Source organism: Malus domestica, chromosome 17 (assembly GCF_042453785.1).
Source record: "Malus domestica chromosome 17, GDT2T_hap1".
NCBI lineage: Eukaryota > Viridiplantae > Streptophyta > Magnoliopsida > Rosales > Rosaceae > Malus > Malus domestica.
In genome coordinates, this window is record NC_091677.1 from 4,917,778 (window position 1) to 4,933,849 (window position 16,072).

The window sequence follows — 16,072 nt, forward strand, 5'->3', positions numbered from 1 at the left end:
ATCTGACAAAGAATTCAACAATATTAAGGCCTTATCTTCACCCTTAATATCCTCATCTAAATTCATCAAATCGACATTTTTTTACCTTCTTTTTATTGGAAGCAGTAGAGTGTTTTCTTCAAGTGTAGCCGGTTCTTCGCACTCTTTGCCATATACTTGTATTCTAATTTTTGCCACAATACCTTTGCCAACGTCTCCCACAGCACAAAATATTTTTGAGTTTTTGTAAGGACAACCGAATTGTGGAGCAAGCGCATAAATTCAATTTCTCCCATCTAACTTCGACATAGTTTCCAGCTTATCTCCCAAAGCTACTAGTAGATCTTGTTAAGCCAACACATCCTTGACCTCACATTGCCACATCCCGAAGTTATTTGTACCATCAAACTTTTCCACTTCAAACTTTGCATTTTGCACCGTAGTTTTTGCAAATCCTGAGCTGCTTTAAAAAAGATTCTCATCTTGCCCGTCTAACGTCTTTAGCTACTAGACAGTACCCAAGAGCAACCAGTGCACTGATACCAATTGTTGTGCTAGGATAACACCAAACCAATTGAAAACCAACTCAAGCTAACCCATAGGAAATATATCAAACGAAATGCAAGAACAAAAATAGAAAAGACACTAAGATTTAACGAGGTTCCTTGACAATCAGTATAATTGAAGTATGTCTTCAGAGCAGTAGGAGCTCACCAATAACCCACTATCAATAAAATGGGAGTGTTTACAAAGTGTTGGCAATCTCACAATCCAAAATCCCAATACACCTAGTAGCTTTCACACACAAAAAAAAAAACAAATAGAGAAGAAAATAAAGAGAATAATTTCCTCTCTATACAAAGCTCAAACCTAATACACCAACTACAACTTTGATGGAGTGATTGCTAACCAAAGAGAGAAGCACTTTTCTTTTCTTTAAAAATGGGGCTGCGTCACCCTTTTTTCTCTTCTTTGCTGCTGCTTAAACCAAAGGGCAGCAGCTGCCCTGCCTTATTAAAGAACATTTCAGACTCCAGTTAATTTAGGCAGGACTGAGGAAATATAGATTAGTATTTTCTTCCTTGACCAACCAAATAATGGAAGAGAAGGAATTTCTCCCCTTCTTTTTCCCCTCCTTGCAGACAACACACGCCATTCAGAAAGGAAGAAATCTCATCAGTGCATTGTCAACTCCATAGCAATCCACATATTTAATTCCTCTTGTAGCCATATCTTCTAACCCAACCCAACCCAAATTATATGCAGTTTATTTAATAATGCAATAATCTTCCAAGAATAAGGTCCAAATATGTGATCGGTTCCATCCTGCATGTCTATATTTCTATTGAACAGAGCAATTTGCAATACACTTACTCCCATCCTAAATCCTTGTAATTTACTGGGGAAAAAAGACAATTCCCTTGCAAGAGCAAAAAAACAATAAAAAATTGGCACAGAAAGCATAGATCTGTAAAACACAAAGTACTTGCCACATGCAATGAATGACACCCTCAGAAGCTGATGCTTCTTCTAGCCCACGTACAGCACCAAGAAATGCAGCATCCCTATGAAAAATAGCTCCCTCTGTAATGGTCAAGAAGAACAATAACACAGAATATAATGAAAGAACAGAATCAGAAGGTGGAAGCCAATACCAAATATAATTAAAATTACACATTGAAAATAGCTCCCTGTACTTGTTCCCTTGCTGCCACCTCTTCCTCCTACATTATACACGTTAAAATTACATGGGGTATTGTAATTTTATTGTTTTCAGTTTAATTAGTTTTCTTATCATATTTGGAATATGAAAGTGTAAAGTAAAACCAAGAATTCAAACTAGAAGATTGAATGTCAATTTTAAACCCAGTCTATGTAAAGAACTTATAAAGACAAAGCAAAATCACAAGAAAATACCAAACACACAAGAATTAGCTTTACAAGGGGAAAAACCTCAGAGAGGAAAAACCCTTGGGCAAGATTGCCAACAAATAATCCACTAAGATAAAGGTGAAGACTTTACAAGATTCATACGAGACCCAGGTACACAACCTATTAAGCCTTGTCCTCTCAATCTTGAACGTCTGATGCACACAGCATGATTGCACACAGCTGGATTTGAACGCAGTGCAGAATAGCTTCCTTTGCTCACTCAAATGTAATATGAATAATTTGCGTTGCGAAAGCGTGTCCTCCTCTGAGTGTGAAGGACCTATTAAATAGGTGACCTTACCCCCTTTTCTCGGACTAGCAATCCCTTCATTTTCTCCAGAAATCAGTTGATGTTGCCATTATCTTTGACCGGCCAATCTAATCCACAAGGATTGGACTAATAAAACTAATTGACATGAGATCTTGTATGATAATTAAAAGATCAATTACATACTTGATTAAATATCCATTACAATTTGTCTAGAAAATAAGCCAAATTAAATCACATTTACAATCTCCCCCTTTGGTATTTTCTAGACAAAACAAAACCATGGTAAACCAAGCCCAAAAAAAAATATTGTCATGTGATTTTGCTCAGCCACTGTAGTGCAACATCTGCATATTAAGAGAAATATTAGATCAGAGTAATATGCTCTAAATATTAGATCAGAGTAATATGCATTAGAACAAATGACTCCCCCTAAACCAACTCCCCCTTTTTGTTTGTCCAGAAAACGTCAAAGTATAAAAGAAAATAAAAAGCTAAGGAATAGAAGTAGTAGGTTCAGGTGGTGCAATGGTCAGAGGCAGCGGAAAGAAAGTGATAGAGAAAGGAACTTGGTTTTGAGAACAGACTAGGAATTCAACCAGTGAAAGAAGTGTTGAGCATAATTCCAAAAAACCTAAACATGATATGAGTGATCAATCATACAATATGAAATGCAAATCCTACCCCCTGATCCTCAAAAAGTGAGTTTCAAGCAGAGCCTTTCTAGCTGGAAAAGGAGAAATAAATGTGGACATGAATTACAGAAACTTTTGAAGTGTTATTGTATAATGGTGGCACTCAAAATATGTGAGACTCCACATCAAGCTAGAGAAAAGTATAGATTATTTGCACAAAATGAATTTGACGAATAAGGACCATTAACGGGGAAGGGGCGAGAGGAGCCCTATCGTTGAAGGTCTACAAGATGCAAGCATCTATCAACTCCCTCAAAAATGAGAGAGGACCAACCCACACAGTGCATCAACTATTTTAATGGTAGCTTTCACTCTAGTGTGAGGGGTAGCCCTTCCCATATAGTTTAGATGACTGTCAAATTTTACACAGGCATCTTCTTTATGGAGCTTTCACACCCATACACAGGTAGCTTTTTCCATTTCGTCCCAAATCTGCACACTTTTCATAATGGAAATTAGCAAGAGCGAATGGGTCTCACAACATTAGCTGAGTTACAAAAAACTGTGAGAGCTGAGGTAATAAGAACCAAGAACGATAGTATTTCATGTCGACATTTATTTAAACTTGGAAGCCAATCTCAGTTCAAGAAAATTTCACCAGATTAGATCAGGGATGGAATGTTACAAGCAAACCTATTCTACACGCAAGCAAATGATGGTTATGCAGAACACACAGTCCTATGTGATATTAAAACTTAAAACAACCAATAATGCAAAACACACAGTTCTAGTCGACATGCAAGCACACTATGAATATGCAAAAAGAAAACTCTAAGTAAAAGGAATTAATGCTCAACAGAACATACACCAATTGAGTTCCTAAGTTGTTCAAACCTATTACAATCAAGGGCCTTGGTAAAGATATCGGCTAGTTGCTTATCAGTGGGTATGTATTCAAGTGCAAGTATATCATCTTCAATTAAGTCACGAATGAAATGATGACAGATATCTATGTGCTTAGTGCGTGAGTGTTCAACTGGATTTTTTGAGATGTTTATGGCACTTTGATTATCACAGAAAATGATTAACTTCCCTTGTACAAAACCGTAGTCACAAAGCATTTGTTTCATCCACAATACTTGTGTGCAACAACTTCCAGTAGCAATGTACTCAGCTTCTACTGTGGAGAGAGATACACAATTCTGCTTCTTGCTATGCCAAGCAACCAAATTGTTGCCGAGATAGAAACACCCACCAGATGTGCTCTTCCGATCATCGATGTTACCTGCCCAATCTGCGTCTGAATATCCTGCAATTTCAACATTTGACTCAAATGAGTAGTAAATCCCATAATTCAATGTTCCATTCACATATCGTATTATACGTTTAGCAGCAGTCAAATGAGATTGTTTTGGACATGATTGAAAACGAGCACAAACACCAACACTAAATGAAATATCAGGACGACTTGCAGTAAGATAAAGTAAACTCCCTATCATGCTTCGATACAGAGTATGATCAACATCTGGTCATGATTCATCTTTGTGAAGTTTGTCGGTGGTACTCATTGGATTTCGCACAGGTTTGGTCGTTTCAAGTCCAAACTTTTTGACTAAATCTTTTGCATACTTGGTTTGTGAAAGAAACATGCCATTCTTCATTTGTTGTACCTGCAAACCAAGAAAATAATTCAATTCACCACACATACTCATTTCAAACTCATTTTGCATAACATGAGTGAACTCAACAACCAAACTTTCAGAAGTAGAACCAAAAACAATATCATCTACATAAACTTGTGCAACAATTAAATCACTGTTAACCTTTTTGACAAACAAGGTTTTGTCAATTGCACCCCTGATGTATCCTTTCTGCAGAAGATGACTTGACAAACGCTCATACCAAGTCCGAGGAGCCTGTTTAAGTCCGTACATAGCCTTTTTTAGTCTATACACGTGGTCAGGGTGGAAAGGATCTTTGAAGCCTGCGGGCTGTTCAACATATACTTCCTCTCTAAGGAAGCCATTAAGAAATGCACTCTTGACATCCATTTGATACAACTTGAACTTAAGGTGACATGCCACAGCTAGCAGTAATCTCACTGATTCCAAACGCGCCACCGGAGCAAATGTTTCATCAAAATCAAGCCCTTCAACTTGAGTGTAGCCTTGTGCAACGAGCCTTGCTTTGTTTCTGACTACATTTCCTTTCTCATCTGTCTTATTTCTAAAGATCCATTTGGTACCAATGATATTGGTGTCTTTTGGACGAGGAACAAGGTACCAAACATCGTTACGAGTGAACTGATTAAGTTCCTCTTGCATGGCATTTATCCAATCATTATCCACAACTGCTTCCTTGACATTTTTGGGTTCAATTAAAGACACATAGCACACAAAACTGATCTCTTCAGCCACTTGTCGCCTAGTCTTCATCTTGTCATCCGAAGAACCAATAATGTCAGTGGACTTGTGATCTCTTTGAACTTGTTTTGCACCAGTTTGGAGTGATTGAGATGAAGTGTGATGAACATCATTAAGAGCTGCATCAACTGATTCTCTTGTATAAGTTGAATCATGATTATGCCCATCATCTTCATCAACCTGCAAACCATCATTCACCCTTGTGTCCTGCACACTAGAGTCATCAATCACAACATTTATGGATTCCATAACACCCTTTGTACGTGAATTGTAAACTCTATATGCCTTACTTGTCAGAGAATAACCAAGGAAAATTCCAATATCACTTCGTGCATCAAATTTTGCCAAATTCTCCCTATCCTTATAGATGTAACAAGTGCTACCAAACACACGTAAGTGACTCACATTTGGTTTCTTACCTTTCCACAGCTCATATGGTGTACATTTAGTTCCAGGTCGAAGAAAAACTCTGTTGGCTGTATAGCATGCTGTGCTGATTGCCTCAGCCCAGAAATACTTAGCCATATTTGATGCGTTAATCATAACTCGTGCCATGTCTAATAACACTCTATTCTTCCTTTCAACCACCCCATTTTGTTGAGGGGTGATAGGGGCAGAGTATTCATGCTGAATTCCATGTTTTTCACAAAAATTAGAGAATGATGCATTGTCAAACTCAGTTCCGTGGTCTGTTCTAATTCTAATGACAACATCATTTCTTTCAGTTTGAATCTTAATGCACAAAATATGGAATGATTTGAATGCTTCAGACTTATCATGCAAAAATGCAACCCATGTGTAACGAGAGAAATCATCGACTAAAACAAGTATGTACTTTTTACCTCCCAAACTCTCTGTTTGCACAGGACCTACCAAATCCATGTGCATCAATTGAAGTGGCTGTGAGGTCGAAATGAAATTCTTTGGGCTATGTGCACTTTTGGTTTGCTTACCAATCTGACATGCGCCACACACACCTTCTTGTTTACCTTCTAGAGATGGTAGACCTCGTACATATTGCTTTTTGGATATTTTCAACAAATCCCTGTAATTCATATGTCCTAGCCGTTGATGCCACAAATCCAAGAGATTGTTGCTTGCCCTGAAACACACATTAATTTGATTAGCATTAGCACAATAGCAATTGTTTTCAGATCTAGGTCCACACAACACTTTTTCACCAGTTTCTTTGCTAACAACACATTTAGCTGAATCAAAATTTACATTCCCAATGTCATCACATAGTTGACTAATGCTCATCAAGTTAGCAGTAAGCTTATCAACCAACAACACATTATGCAATTCAGGTAGTCCAATGGTTTTGACAGTACCCTTACCAATTATCGTTGCTTTCTTACCATCACCAAAGGTTACAGAGCCACTTACCTTTTCTTCTATAAGAGTATCAAACCATTTACGATTACCTATCATATGCCTGGAACATCCACTATCAAAATACCAAGTGTCAGAATCACATGAAGATAAAGCAGTAAAGGCAACTAAACACTTGATGTTTGATTCGTCAGACTCAATGACTCGAGTAAGCAAACAACAATGATTTTCTTTTCTTCTCCAAATTTGATTAGTTGAAGTTGATTTAGCTCTCCAAATACGTTTCATTTTAGGCATGTAAGTATGAGGAATTTTAACTAACTTAGAAAGTCTGCCAACTTCTTTCAAGAGATTTGCAAATTGAGATTGCATGTTACCTAATGTCGACTTACCATAACTCATATTCCTTTTGTCACACAAAGGTCTTATGTGACCTTTCTCACCACATGCATGACAAGTTAGATAAGCTTTGGAACCTGCGATATTCGTGTTAGTACCCTTCACAAACTTTGTTACTGAAGAAGAAGAATTAGGATTAGATACATATCCTAAACCAGATTTATCACCACTTGGTTTACACATATTAAGCATTTTGTCTATTTTCTCTGCACCAATGGTTAATCTGTGAATTTTGCTTTGTGACTCATGAAGCTGATATTTAAGTGTGTCACGTTCAGTAGATAGTGAAGTGATTAACTTGTTCTGATCGCTTATTCTATCCCTTAGTTGTTGCAGTTTTTGAACCATACCATCAAGTTGTTTTTCCAATTCATTTACCTGAGACTTAAACTCGTTTTCAGTCTTTGTCTTCTCAGATTCTAGAATTTTCGCCTTCTCTTTTAGCACATCATTTTGCTTCTTGATCTTCAGAGAGGCTTGGTACAACTCCTGGTACTTTTCAATAACTGTTTCGTCATCCCAGTCCTTGGTTTCATCTAGTCCTGCATCAACATGAGCAACAAAAGCAATAATATTAAACTCTTCATCAGATTCACTTTCAGACTCACTCCAAGAAGCTAGCATTGCTTTGTTTTTTTCAGTCTTCATCCTCTTTAGAGTGTTTGCACACTCCTTAGCTTCATGACTATATCCTGAACATTCATAACATTTTCTCTTGTCAGTAGGATATTCAATTTTATCAACCTTAGAACTTTTTCCAAATGAAAAGTTAGGTTTAACATTTTTCGATGTCGAACCAGATTTTCCTCTAAAATTTTTGTTCTTTAAAAACTTTTGAAATTGCTTAGTCAATAAGGCAAATTCTTCCTCACTAACCCCCTCATCCTGATCATAATATTCCTTCACCGCATGTAAAGCAATGCTTTTGCTTTTCTTAGGTTGAGGTGGCAATTCCATTTCATAAGTCTTTAAAGCACCAACCAATTCAGAAAGCTTTAAGGTTTTTAGATTTCTTACCTCTGTGATGGCAGTTTTCTTTGGTTGAAATCTATGAGGTAAGGATCTTAATACCTTTTTGACTATTTGAGACTCAGGAATTGTCTCACCAAGACTATTTGAGACTCAACTTTGATGGAGTGATTGCTAACCAAAGAGAGAAGCACTTTTCTTTTCTTTAAAAATGGGGCTGCGTCACCCTTTTTTCTCTTCTTTGCTGCTGCTTAAACCAAAGGGCAGCAGCTGCCCTGCCTTATTAAAGAACATTTCAGACTCCAGTTAATTTAGGCAGGACTGAGGAAATATAGATTAGTATTTTCTTCCTTGACCAACCAAATAATGGAAGAGAAGGAATTTCTCCCCTTCTTTTTCCCCTCCTTGTAGACAACACACGCCATTCAGAAAGGAAGAAATCTCATCAGTGCATTGTCAACTCCATAGCAATCCACATATTTAATTCCTCTTGTAGCCATATCTTCTAACCCAACCCAACCCAAATTATATGCAGTTTATTTAATAATGCAATAATCTTCCAAGAATAAGGTCCAAATATGTGATCGGTTCCATCCTGCATGTCTATATTTCTATTGAACAGAGCAATTTGCAATACACTTACTCCCATCCTAAATCCTTGTAATTTACTGGGGAAAAAAGACAATTCCCTTGCAAGAGCAACAACACTATGTTTGCTAGTACTTAACATAAATACTTACACCAACAATACAACAACAACAACAACAACAAAGCCTTTTCCCACTAAGTGGGGTCAGCTATATGAATCCTAGAACGCCATTGCGCTCGGTTTTGTGTCATGTCCTCCGTTAGATCCAAGTACTCTAAGTCTTTTCTTAGAGTCTCTTCCAAAGTTTTCCTAGGTCTTCCTCTACCCCTTCGGCCCTCAACCTCTGTCCCGTAGTCACATCTTCGAACCAGAGCGTCAGTAGGCCTTCTTTGCACATGTCCAAATCATCGGAACCTATTTTCTCTCGTCTTTCCTTCAATTTCGGCTACTCCTACTTTACCTCGGATATCCTCATTCCCAATCTTATCCTTTCTCGTGTGCCCACACATCCCACGAAGCATCCTCATCTCCGCTACACCCATTTTGTGTACGTGTTGATGCTTTACCGCCCAACATTCTGTGCCATACAACATCGCTGGCCTTATTGCCGTCCTATAAAATTTTCCCTTGAGCTTCAGTGGCCTACGACGGTCACATAACACGCCGGATGCACTCTTACACTTCATCCATCCAGCTTGTATTCTATGGTTGAGATCTCCATCTAATTCTCCGTTCTCTTGCAAGATAGATCGTAGGTAGCGAAAACGGTCGCTTTTTGTGATCTTCGCTAGATTGCTCCGGTCATTAGTGGATAAGTATATAAATGGATAGAGATAGGAAAGCAAACACAAGATGTACGTGGTTCACCCAGATTGGCTACGTCCACGGAATAGAGGAGTTCTCATTAATTGTGAAGGGTTTACACAAGTACATAGGTTCAAGCTCTCCTTTAGTGAGTACAAGTGAATGATTTAGTACAAATGACATTAGGAAATATTGTGGGAGAATGATCTCGTAATCACGAAACTTCTAAGTATCGGAGTGTGGTATCGTCTTGACTTGCCTTATCTGTCTCATAGGTAGATGTGTTATCTTTTCTGGAAGTACTCTTCCTCCATCCAGGGGTGGTATCTTTAACTGGTGGAGATGCACAAGGTAATGTATCAATTTCACTTAAAGCTTACTTGTAGTTTCAGGCTTGGTCAAACGCGATACAAACCATGTAGTAGGAGCCCCCCAAGTCGCCGAGCTAGGGGATCTGCTGAAAGAGGTGACAGACAAGGTAAGCAATTAGAGCTCCGGCTGATTGTTCACATTCTCCCTATCTTGCAGGCAGCATGAAGGATAAAGAGAAGAAAAATGAGAAGAGATGATATGGGATACTTTTGCTTTTGAAGAAGTAACTTTCCACGTGCTTATTCTTGAACTGAGCTGGAGGGTTTTCTGATTTCCTCCAGAGTATAAGGCCGACTGAAGAATTTGAGGGTCAAAACAAGTCCATCAAATCTAGAGTACGTTCGACCCTGCTGATATGAGATATTTTTGCTTTTGACAGAGTAGTGGATGTATCGGCACGTGTGCTGTTACGCTTGTCTCCACATGCTTCCTTGTATCCTTCTCACTTGCCCTATCTGTTCCTCAGGCAGATGCGGTATCTTCCCTGGAAGCATAAGATGTTGAAGATGAGTACTCGAGAGCAATGCCAGGTAAGTAATCAGGTAAGAGGTTCCAGGCAGTCAGTTCCTGGCTGGAAGCTTGATTCCAAGTGCTGACTGATTGCTCTCTTTCTCCTTGTCTTGCAGGTAAGAACAAGGCCAAAGGAAAAGACAGGGAAAAAGCATGATATGGGATACTCTTGCTTTTAACCCTGATGATATGAGATATTCTTGCTCTAGTATAGCTTGTTTGCAGAGGTATTATCGGGGGGAAAGAAAGCTGAATATTTCGAAAGGCTTTGTTGGGAGTGCCCTCTCAGATATGAGGAAGGGTTGAGCATTTTTGCAGGTCTGCCTGTCCGTTGGGGATGGAGGTCGACATATATAGGAGTCTCCCTAACAACAAGTAGTAATGCTATTGCTTTACCCTGCTTGGTCATAGCATGGTAGTGGGAGCTGCCAGCTTCACATGTTTTAACTCTGTCACAACATTTTGAAAAAGTGGTCTGTGGTATCTGGAAAGCTGATGTGGCGTGTGAAGATTACAGACAAGCTTTATCCAAGGAGATCCGGCTCTTGAAGTTGGGAAAGTGGTGCCTCTTCGGTTTTTGAACAAGCAATCCTATCGGGGATCTGGCTCTCGAGATTCGGAGAACGATGCCTCTTCGATTTTTGAGAAAGCAATCATGCTGGGGGTCTGGCTCTCAAGATTCGGAGAACGGTGTCTCTTCAATTTTTGAGAAAGTAATCATGTTGGGAGTCTGGCTCTCGAGATTCGGAGGGCGGTGCCTCTTCGATTTTGGAGCAAGTAATCTTGTTGGGAGTGTTTTCTCGAATGTGAGTAAAGGTTGGGCATGTTTGCTAGTCTACCTTGCCACGAAGCACAGAGGTTGACACATAGGGACTTTCCAATTATCCAGCAATGGTACTGTTCTTTACCCTCTCTTCGATTTTTGAGAAAGTAGTCATGTTGGGAGTCTGGCTCTCGAGATTCGGAGGACGGTGCCTCTTCGATTTTGGAGCAAGCAATCTTGTTGGGAGTGTTTTCTCGAATGTGAGTAAAGGTTGGGCATGTTTGCTAGTCTACCTTGCCACGAAGCACAGAGGTTGACACACAGGGACTTTCCAATTATCCAACAGTGGTACTGTTCCTTTACCCTTGTGGATAATAATGTGGTAGCTAGACCTTCAAAATTTATGTGTCTAAACTTTGTTAGTGCTGTTTCTTTGCTATTCTTTTACCCTTCTTGGTCAGAGCGATGTAGTGGGAGCTGCAAGCTTCACGTATCTCAACTTTGGCAGAGAACTTTGGCAAAGTTATCTGTGGTACCCATGAGCTACTGTTGCGTGTGGGAAGTGGGTGATTGAACAGTAAGATTCATGTGCTTTCTACTTCACCAGAAGTCTTCGACAGAATGCCCATAATTTCCGCAAAGCTGAGTATGCGTGTGATAGGTGCTGACAAGGCTGGAAAAGTAGGTGCCTCTTCGATTTCTGAGATCCGGCCCTCGTGGTCTCTGAGCAGCCCAGCTTTGAGAAAGCAAGCGCCTATTCGATTTCTGAGATCGGCCTTCGTGGTCTTTGAGCAGCCTATTTTTTGAGAAAGCAAACGCCTCTTCGATTTCTGAAATCGACCCTCGTGGTCTCTGAGTAGCCCAGCTTTTGAGAAAGCAAACGCCTCTTCGATTTCTGAGCAGGCGCCTCTTCGATTTCTGAAGCTCCGTCGAGTGCAGATTTTTATAGGGGCTGGCATTAAGTTCCAAAGTACACTTGAATCTCCACCAGTAGAAGCTCAATTCTTGCACTTCTAAGATCTTAATTTGTCCGACCTCTTCTCTCTTCAACACCTTTGAAAAATGTCTGGCCCCTCCGACCGTCGTTTTGACTTGAACCTTGTTGAAGAGGCAGCCCCGCCTTCTCCAGACAACATATGGCGCCCATCCTTCGTCTTCCCTACTGGTCCTCTTACCGTTGGGGATTCCGTGATGGAGAATGATATGATCGCTGCAGTGGTGGCCAGGAACCTTCTCACTCCCAAAGATAACAGACTACTTTCCAAACGGTCTGATGAGTTAGCTGTTAAGGATTCTCTGACTCTCAGTGTTCAGTGTGCAGGTTCTGTGTCTAATATGGCCCAACGCATATTTGCTCGAATCCGCCAAGTTGAATCATTGGCGGCTGAAATGATGAGTCTCAAACAGGAGATTAGAGGGCTCAAGCATGAGAATAAACAGTTGCACCGGCTCGCACATGACTATGCTACAGACATGAAGAGGAAGCTTGACCAGATGAAGGAATCTGATGGTCAGGTTTTACTTGATCATCAGAGATTTATGGGTTTGTTCCAAAGGCATTTATTGCCTTCGTCTTCTGGGGCTGTACCGCGTAATGAAGCTCCAAATGATCAACCTCTGATGCCTCCTCCTTCTAGGGTTCTGTCCAGTATTGAGGCTCCGAATGATCCCCCTCCGGTGCCTTCTTTTTCTGGGGCTCTACCGACTGTTGAGACTTCTCCTAAGCAACCTTTGTGAAGGCTCCCTCTTGTTTGTTTATTTTGACTCATGTATATGTACATATTTGTAACTTATCGGGGATATCAATAAATAAGCTTTCCTTCATTTTAACGCATTGTGTTAAATACACCAAAGCCTTCTTCGCTAAGTTCTTTGAATTTTCTTTTGTTGAAGCTTGTATGTTGAAGCTTTGTGAGTGGAGCATGTAGGTTGAGGTAGTGTTCCCTTAATTTCTTGAGTGAGGAAAACTTCTCGGTTGGAGACTTGGAAAATCCAAGTCACTGAGTGGGATCGGCTATATGAATCTTAGAACGCCATTGTGCTCGGTCCTGTGTCATGTTCTTCGTTAGATCCAAGTACTCTAAGTCTTTTCTTAGAGTCTCTTCCAAAGTTTTCCTAGGTCTTCCTCTACCCCTTCGGCCCTGAACCTCTGTCCCATAGTCGCATCTTCTAATCGGAGCGTCAGTAGGCCTTCTTTGCAGATGTCCAAACCACCGTAACCGATTTTCTCTCATCTTTCCTTCAATTTCGGCTACTCCTACTTTACCCCGGATATCCTCATTCCTAATCTTATCCTTTCTCTTGTGCCCACACATCCAACGAAGCATCCTCATCTCCGCTACACCCATTTTGTGTACGTGTTGATGCTTCACCGCCCAACATTCTGTGCCATACAGCATCGCCGGCCTTATTGCCGTCCTATAAAATTTTCCCTTGAGCTTCAGTGGCATACGGCAGCCACACAACACGCCGGATGCACTCTTCCACTTCATCCATCCAGCTTGTATTCTATGGTTGAGATCTCCATCTAATTCTCCGTTCTTTTGCAAGATAGATCCTAGGTAACGAAAACGGTCGCTCTTTGGTATTTCTTGATCTCCGATCCTCACCCCTAACTCGTTTTGGCCTCCATTTGCACTGAACTTGCACTCCATATATTCTGTTTTTGATCGGCTTAGGCGAAGACCTTTAGATTCCAACACTTCTCTCCAAAGATTAAGCTTTGCATTTACCCCTTCCTGAGTTTCATCTATCAATACTATATCGTCTGCGAAAAGCATACACCAAGGAATATCATCTTGAATATGTCCTGTTAACTCATCCATTACCAACGCAAAAAGGTAAGGACTTAAGGATGAGCCTTGATGTAAATACTACAGTTATGGGAAAGCTTTCGGTTTTTCCTTCATGAGTTCTTACGGCAGTCTTTGCTCCTTCATACATATCATTTATAGCTTGGATATATGTTACTCGTACTCCTTTTTTCTCTAAAATCCTCCAAAGAATGTCTCTTGGGACCCTATCATACGCTTTTTCCAAATCTATAAAGACAATGTGTAAATCCTTTTTCCCATATGTATATCTTTCAATCAATCTTCGTAAGAGATAGATTGCCTCCATGGTTGAGCGCCCTGGCATGAACCTGAATTGGTTGTCTGAAACCCGTGTCTCTTGCCTCAATCTATGCTCAATGACTCTCTCCCAGAGCTTCATTGTATGACTCATTAGCTTAATACCCTTATAGTTCATGCAATTTTGTACGTCGCCCTTATTCTTGTAGATAGGCACCAAAGTGCTCGTTCGCCACTCATTTGGCATCTTCTTCGTTTTCAAAATCCTATTGAAAAGGTCAGTGAGCCATGTTATACCTGTCTCTCCCAAAACTTTCCACACTTCGATTGGTATATCGTCTGGGCCTATTGCTTTTCTATGCTTCATATTCTTCAAAGCTACAACCACTTCTTCCTTCCGGATTCGACGATAAAAAGAGTAGTTTCTACACTCTTCTGAGTTACTCAACTCCCCTAAAGAAGCACTCCTTTCATGTCCTTCATTGAAAAGATTATGAAAATAACCTCTCCATCTGTCTTTAACCGCGTTCTCTGTAGCAAGAACCTTTCCATCCTCATCCTTGATGCACCTCACTTGGTTTAGGTCCCTTGTCTTCTTTTCCCTTGCTCTAGCTAGTTTATAGATATCCAACTCTCCTTCTTTGGTATCTAGTCGTTTATACATATCGTCGTAAGCCGCTAACTTAGCTTCTCTCACAGCTTTCTTCGCCTCTTGCTTCGCTTTTCTATACCTTTCACCATTTTCATCGGTCCTATCCTTGTATAAGGCTTTACAACATTCCTTCTTAGCCTTCACCTTTGTTTGTACCTCCTCATTCCACCACCAAGATTCCTTTTGGTGTGGGGCAAAGCCCTTGGACTCTCCTAATACCTCTTTTGCTACTTTTCGGATACAACTAGCCATGGAATCCCACATTTGGCTAGCTTCCCCCTCTCTATCCCACACACACTGGGTGATTACTTTCTCTTTGAAAATGGCTTGTTTTTCTTCTTTTAGATTCCACCATCTAGTCCTTGGGCACTTCCAAGTCTTGTTCTTTTGTCTCACTCTTTTGATATGTACATCCATCACCAACAAGCGATGTTGATTAGCCACGCTCTCTCCTGGTATAACTTTGCAATCCTTACAAGTTATACGATCCTCTTTCCTCATTAGAAGAAAATCTATTTGTGTTTTTGATGACCCACTCTTGTAGGTGATCACATGTTCTTCTCTCTTCTTAAAGAAAGTGTTGGCTAAGAAGAGATCATATGCCATTGCAAAATCCAAGATAGATTCCCCATTCTCGTTTCTCTCCCCAAAACCATGGCCACCATGAAAACCTCCATAGTTGCCTGTCTCCCTGCCCACGTGTCCATTTAAATCTCCTCCTATAAATAACTTCTCCGTCTGAGCAATTCCTTGCACCAAGTCTCCAAGGTCTTCCCAAAATTTCTCCTTCGAACTCGTATCCAACCCTACTTGAGGTGCGTACGCACTAATCACATTGATAAGTTCTTGTCCTATTACAATCTTGATTGCCATGATTCTATATCCTACCCTCTTGACATCTACAACATCTTGTGTCAAGGTCTTGTCCACGATGATGCCAACACCGTTTCTCGTTCTATTTGTGCCCGAATACCAAAGTTTAAACCCTGAGTTTTCTAGATCCTTTGCCTTACGACCAACCCACTTAGTTTCTTGTTGGCACATAATATTTATCCTTCTCTGCTTCTTCTAGCCCACGTACAACACCAAGAAATGCTGCATCCCTATGAAAAATAACTGCCTGTAATGGTAAAGAAGAACAATAACACAAAATATAATGAAAGAATAGAATCAGAAGGTGGAAGCCAATGCCAAATATAATTAAAATTACACATTGAAAATAGCTCCCTGTACTTGTTCCCTTGCTGCCACCTCTTCCTCCTACATTATTAAAATTACATGGGGTATTGTAATTTTATTGTTTTCAGTTTAATTAGTTTTCTTATCATATTTGGAATATAATACGTGTTTTGTAGGACTCTGTGACTTGATCGC

The 16,072-nt window shown here is 40.1% G+C and overlaps 1 long non-coding RNA gene across 1 annotated transcript; it reads left to right on the top strand.

Moving 5' to 3' along the window:
• The first annotated feature begins 9,990 nt into the window (after nt 1–9,990).
• LOC139193748 (uncharacterized) lies at nt 9,991–10,445 on the top strand. The gene is made up of 3 exons (XR_011578209.1): nt 9,991–10,037; nt 10,169–10,244; nt 10,329–10,445. It is a non-coding gene; the product is annotated as an uncharacterized lncRNA (long non-coding RNA).
• The last annotated feature ends 5,627 nt before the right edge of the window (nt 10,446–16,072 follow it).